This window comes from Arachis ipaensis, chromosome B02, assembly GCF_000816755.2.
Source record: "Arachis ipaensis cultivar K30076 chromosome B02, Araip1.1, whole genome shotgun sequence".
NCBI classification, from domain to species: Eukaryota; Viridiplantae; Streptophyta; class Magnoliopsida; order Fabales; family Fabaceae; genus Arachis; species Arachis ipaensis.
In genome coordinates this window covers 87,221,766-87,228,782 of record NC_029786.2, presented here as the reverse complement: position 1 = coordinate 87,228,782, position 7,017 = coordinate 87,221,766, and the positions used below count along the sequence as shown (strand labels likewise).

Genomic DNA, 7,017 nt, shown 5'->3' with positions numbered 1-7,017 from the left:
TACTATATACTGACATATTTAATTATTTTAATAATTATTATTTAATTAAAATATATAAACTAATATGTATAAATATATATAAATGTTTGATGATTAATTTAAAATATAATTTTTAAGGGATATATATAACATTTTTGAATTGTAATAGTTACATATAACAAAAAAAAACTAAAAGAGCATATACCTATGTAGGACGCACCGGTATTTTAAAGTGCGTGCCATATTAATATCCAATTTGTAAGTTTCTACATATATTTTAAAAGAAAATTGTTAAGACACATCAAAATTTATTGTTTATAATTATTATTTAATTATTAATTTTTTTTTTCCTTCAAATTTTTAAATTTATATATACATAAAAATGGAAATTGTAATTAACAAGCAACAGGAACTTTAGTTTATTTAAAATCATTATTCACTCTCCAATCCACTTGAGATTTGTATAGTGTGTTAATTTTAAGCTGATTTTATATATTATGCTATTGATATGGTGTCTGATCTTATCATTTTATAATTTTTAAATATTATTGTATTTTTGCATTTTGTATGTATGTATTACATCGTATATGTATCTCGTATTCTGCATCCATGCTTCATACTCTCTTTATTGTGAAATATTTGTCCTTTTAATAATTTGATAGACCGTTAACAATACACATGTATCTAAATTAAATACAAATTCTATCTAATACCTCAAAATATAATTAAATGGTTAAATTTATTTTTAAATGCTCTTTCCTTCTAAAGGTTTTTAAATAAGTTGAGAAAGAAATTAAATCAAAGAATTATTTTTAAATTTGAGAATTATGATTTTAAAAAATTATTTGCAATTTTGTTTTTTGATTATGCATACTAGAAAATGCAAAAAATAAGGAAGGAGAGGAGTGATACCTTAATATATCTTGATTCGATTACGAAGTACAATATGATCGTTCAATCTCTACCACGATAATGGTAGAATTTTCACTATAATTAAGATAGATTACAATCATCAATTTCAAAAGATTTACACTCTTGTAAACCATCTAAATTATCCTAAGTAAATCATCTAGGTACTAACCCAACCTAGTTAAGGGGAACTAAGTTAAATAGTTAAATAGTTGTTGTATACACTGCTTTCTTTGCTTTTTAATTTGTATCTCTCAAAGTAAGCTTGAATATAAACAAAAATAAAGTAAGAACAAACTCAAAAATAGAAAAAACAAAGATTGTTTATATGGTCTCAAAATATGCACGAATTGGTTACTTCTTCCTTGGATAAAATCTTCTTTTATAAAGCTTGATATATTCTCTTTAATGTTGGAATAATTTTTCTTTTCATCAACTAGCCATTTATGCATTCAAAGGTAAAACTTTTCATCTTTGTTCTCTAATAAAGCGTGCAACAACTATCCATAAAAATGAAAAAAAAAATTCTTATCCAATTTGCATTGCAGCTTTTCCTTGTGATTAGGATCTGATTTGGAGAGCTTTCTTATTATGTTGATAGCGTAGAATCTTTCCAATCGCTCAATATTATCTTTAATAATATTCTCATTAATGTAGATCGATACTACAAGAAAAATACCTATTCAGCTACATTTTTTTAAGCTATATTTAAAAAGCGTAGCCTATTTATAGAATAGGCTACGCTTTTTTCAATGTTGCTTTTTTTTAGAGAAAAAGAAACACAATTTTGGCATCATTTAAAAAGTGTAGCCTTAGGTATTATAGAAATTAGAAATCACTTATAAAGCGTAACCCTATGTTAATATCTATGGGTCCACTTTTTATATCAAAGAGAACGCTTTTTGAAAGTAGCATATTTATTAAGTTTTGGGTACGCTTTTAAAATGATTCCTAATAAGCGCTTTTCCCTCTCTTTTTTTTCGATCCAAATTAAAGCAACTCACAACACTTAGTGAAATTTTCGTTCCCTCCAAAGCTCATTATCCCCTTTATCCCCTTTCTGGAACCACATGAATCACAGCGCCTTTGTTCCCTCCAAAGCTCATCACTCATCATCGCGAAGAACCCTCGCTCATCACCCAGTCACCACTCACTGCCAGTCACCACCCACCACTCACCACATCGCTGCGTCGCTCACCAGCTCACCACTCACCAGCTCACACTCTCATCCTCACTCAACACACACACAAAAGAGGGAAAAAAATCAGAAAAGTGGAGAATGGGAAGAAGAAGAGAAGAAGAGAGGAGAGGGAAAGGAAGGAGAGGACGACGCCAGCTAGGGCTCCGCCGCGCGGACCATCGTCGTTGTGTGCGCTGACCGTCGCCCCAGCATCGCCATCTCGTGCACTCACCGTCGCCGCTCAGCATCATCATCGCGTGTGCTCACTGTCGCTGCTCAGCATCGTCGTCGTCACTCAGCATCGTCATCGCCGCTCACCTGAGAAGGTATGTATCGATTTTTAGTTTGTTCTGTGAAATTTGGGAGGTTTTGGGTTCCAATTTTAGGGTTTTTAATTAGGGATTTTACTGCATGAATGGTTTTAGCTTCCTGGTAGCCGAGAAGCAATCGCAGACCACCTACAATAATTCTCAATCTCATTCTCTTTGTCGCTCGTCATCTCACTTTTTATCTCATTCGCTCTCTCTTTGTCTCACCCTCTATCTCACTTGTTCTCTGTGTATGGATTTTTCTTCTGTGAATTTTTGAAGGCTTTGGGGGTTCTATTTTTTGGGCTTTCTAATTTTATGAGTTTCTGCTTCTTGCTTCGTTAGGGTTTTCTTTTTTGTTTGAGAAGATTATTGGCCTCAAGTGTGCGAATTGTCGCCTCTTCAAACAGATTTTATTATTTCTAACACCATTTGTGGTTTGTGTGTGCTATGAATTTGCAGAGCTAATGCAGATAGAAGCCAGAAGATTGGGAATTACTGATCAATGGTTCTTTAAGCTCTTCCTTCTCATTTTGATTCCCCTTGTTTATGAAGGGATACACTGGTGACAAAGAGAATTTGGGAAAATGCGAACAGGTGTGTACTAATTTGTTATAGCCATATCATTATTTATGATAGCTAATTTAGTGTAAATCTAAGTACTCAGAATTATATAGGTTACTGTTTGTAGGCTCCATAACTAGGATCCGTCTACCAGCATTTGATTTCTTAGACCCTTTACTTACTTTAAAATCTGATAGGGAGTTGGGAGGAATGGTGGAGAAATGAAGTAGAGAAGAGAGGAAACTTATTTTAAGGGAAAAAAAAAGAAAAAACAATTGTTGGCATGGAAACTGGAAATTGCAAAATTCTGGGTATAAATAATTAGCTGCAAAGGTTAAAGAACTGAATGCGGCAAGGCTTTGATTTTGGAAGTGAATCTAACATATGATAATGATCAATAAAATTATGCAAGAAGTCTGTTTCCTTGGAAGGCAGCTCATATGAATTCAAGGTCTATATCACGTATAGTTACAGATTTGTTGTTGCCTGCTTGCTTCTAGAAAGAAAGAAGCAATTTATTACATGTCCCCGCTTTTCCTTTAGATGTTGGTTATAAAACAATTCTTTTGGCCTTTCCTAATGCAATATCATACTATGTATCTATAATCATATCCTTGTATATATTTGGTCATGTTTCAGTATTTTTTTATAGCTGATGAAGGTGCCACGAGTAGAGTCAAAGTTAAGAGTATTCTCTTTCAAGATTCAATTTCTGTCTCAGGTATGGTGGTGCTTGCTATATTTTTCTTTATGTTTGATTCAGTTATGCTTTTTTCTTTTTGCAGGTTACAGAATTTAAGAAGAGTTTAAAAACTGTGAACTCTGCTTGTGAAGAGGTACATTGTGCATGAAACTAACAAACTGTGTTATTGGTATTTCTTTGACCTCATGCATTTTCTCTTGGGAATAGGTCCGAAAGTCTGTCAAGCTGAAGGAGATCATGAAGAAAATTCTTTTTTTGGGTAATACATTAAATCAGAGAATAGCTAGGGGTATGTACTTTTTTCTTTTAAATGTTAATGTCCTTATCATTCTCTAGGACATCGTTCTAGCTCTCTCAATTTTCTATGTTTGGATAATCACAGGCCCTTCTTAATTTTTCAGCAGTTAAAATTTAATTTGATTCTGTTAGATCTTGTCTAACGTAAACTTACAGTTTATGGATTACTATTTATTTATTTAATTTATGCAAGATCCACAATTGGATTCAAGTAGGATAGTCTTTTAAAGCTTACTGACACTCGTGCTTCTAACAATAAGATGACACTGATGCACTATCTTTGCAAGGTATAATAACAATTGCACTAAAGGAATATATCATTTGATCACTTACCTTCTTTCTATTTTGCTATTTTGGCTCTAGGTTCTAGCTGAAAGGTCGCCTGGACTGCTTGACTTCCACTTAGACCTTGTAAGCCTGGAAGCTGCGACTAAGGTGATGATTTATGCTTGGTTGGAAAAAGAAAATTATTCAACTGCTAATTGCTAGTTTGGTTGGTTTATTGGTTCTGTTTCACTTTGTTCCCCTGTAAAACTGAGCACATATCTCCTCCTCTGACTTCTTGCAATGATATATGTGTCACTTCCATTTGTTTGTGGCTGAAAATTGTTTTTGCAATTTTGGTTGTTGTATTTCTGATTTTGTGTACTTCCGTTTGCTATGGCTGAAAGTTATATTGCTATTTTTGGTTCTTTTCTTTTCACCATGAACTAGAAACATGGGATGACTTGGTATATATGAATTTTTTCCTATTTTTTTATTCATCTGCCGATAAAAAGCAAATAATACTAGCTATGGTTATAGACTTATAGTATTAGTATTTTCAAATTAAAGTTATTAGTTTTAATTTAAAAAAAAATGTTACAACAGCAGATATAGTATGTATAACATGATAATAATATATTAAAATTTTAGTTTTTAGGTGCTAGTCCTAATCATGTTCTATATGTTGCTGCTGCATGTAGTAGTAGTAGTTGGAGGAGTAATAATTCAAGATTGGCTTGTGTAGGAGAGTTTAACTTTTCAAATGTGAAGAGAATAGGAAAATTTTGTGGCAACAGTTCTGATTTTGGCATTGTGGTGGGAGGCAGGGGATTTTTGTCTAGCTGCTAGGGTGATGATTTTTTAAATTATAGCTCTTTATCTTATGGTTTATAGCTTATACTTTTTTGTATCTTTGAATTCTAATTTTGGATTTGTGAAACACTACTATGCATTGGTGAAACTTGTACACGGTACAGAAAGGATTAATGATATCAGTCATTGATAGTTTTGATTCTGGTTTTTTAATTTTTATAATCGCGAATGTCATTATAAATATTTTTCTAATTACTTTTCTATATAATTATGCAGGATAATATTGAGGATGATGATAATGAAGATTAAGTTGATTATTATTGTGGTTTATTGGCTAAGATAGAGTAGTGTTGGGAATGGATACATCTGTAGTTGACTAATGACTTTTATTTGAAGATACTTATGTAGGATATAATATTTTAATTTTTTATAGAGTATTAGTAGTAAATTCTAAGTGATATCATAATTATTTTGATATGGCTATGTTTATTTTAATATGAGATGTATGGATATTCAAAATTAACATTATTCTAGTACTTTTGGATCATTATTATAAATATATTTTGGTTATAGATAATTTTTATTATTTAAAAAAATTATTTAGTATAATTATGTATTTATTTTTATTTTATAATATTTAAATCATTTAATTAAAAATACAGAATTATTATATATATAAAATAAAAAAAATAATAAGGGGCCTAAGGCTGCACTTATATACAGTAGCTATAGTATATATAAAAAAAAAACGAGGGACCTAAGGCTACACTTATAAAAAGTAGCCATGGAATATAATGTGGCTACGCTTGACAGGTGATGCAATAGTGTTGAAAAGCGTAGCCTACTTGAAAAGTGTAGCCTATTCCCAAATGCCAAAAGCGTAGCTCTTGGTGCAGAAAAGCATAGCCTTTGGTCCTGCACAGCATCACTTGAAAATCGTAGCCTATTCCCAAACGCCAAAAGCGTAGCTCTTGGTGCAGAAAAGCGTAGCCTTTGAGAATAGGCAACGGCCGAATAGGAATCACCCAAAAAAGCATAGCCGTAGCCCAAAAAGCGTAGCCGTAGTCTAAGGCATCATTTTTTTACTTTTGGCTACACTTTTCAAGTGTACCTGAATGGGTGTTTTTCTTGTAGTAAAGCAAAATTCTCACTTGCTTGATTGATCATCTTTCATTGATTTCTACATTACTCATTATGAAAATGATAATAGAAAATAATCAATTTTATTTATCATCATAAGATTTCAAATCAAATCTAAACTTAACAATCTTTCTCTTATAACAAACATGATTAAACTTTAAAAAGGATAAAGCAAAGAGATAAATTTTCTGAATTCAACAAACTCTCCCTGTTTATGAGCATCCATTAATAAAGGTCAATAGCTTAAAGCTGTGGAACCTAGAACTAAAAATGAGTCAAGCCATTAGCTCATGTGCTAATTCGAACTCGACTCATTAATAGCTTTAAGCTAAACTCGTGAGTTGGTGAGCTGAGCTTAAACTTGGAATTGACCTTATAAATTAAATGAGTCGAGCTTGAGTTTGGATAAGTTCAGCTTATTAACTTGTGAGTTGGCTCGATTATATATATATAATTTTACATATATATTAATGTTCTTAATTATTTAAAATTTTATAGTCATTTTTTATAAATAAATTTGATGTAAAATATAAATAAAAAATTTATAATTGATAGATAGATAATATATAAAATTAATTTTTTAAATATTTTTAATTTATATATAAGTTATAATTTATTGATTATAGATTATGTTCCTATTATTTAAACTAGCTCGTGAGTTTTCGGTAAGCCGAACTTGAGTTTAAGAAATAGGATCGATTATTAATTAGTCAAACCATAAATCAAGCTCAATTTTTATGAACCAAACTTGAATTTGGTTTAACTCGACTCATCTCAACTCACTTCCAATTCCAGCCCTAACTAGAATTTAATTGTTTACAAAAACAACACATATGCCAAAAAATATTAGACATAACTTG

The 7,017-nt window shown here is 31.2% G+C and overlaps 1 long non-coding RNA gene across 1 annotated transcript; it reads left to right on the top strand.

Moving 5' to 3' along the window:
- Window positions 3,947–5,479, top strand: LOC107625607. Its single transcript, XR_001617327.2, has 3 exons — window positions 3,947–4,227; window positions 4,304–4,375; window positions 5,294–5,479. It is a non-coding gene; the product is annotated as an uncharacterized LOC107625607 (long non-coding RNA).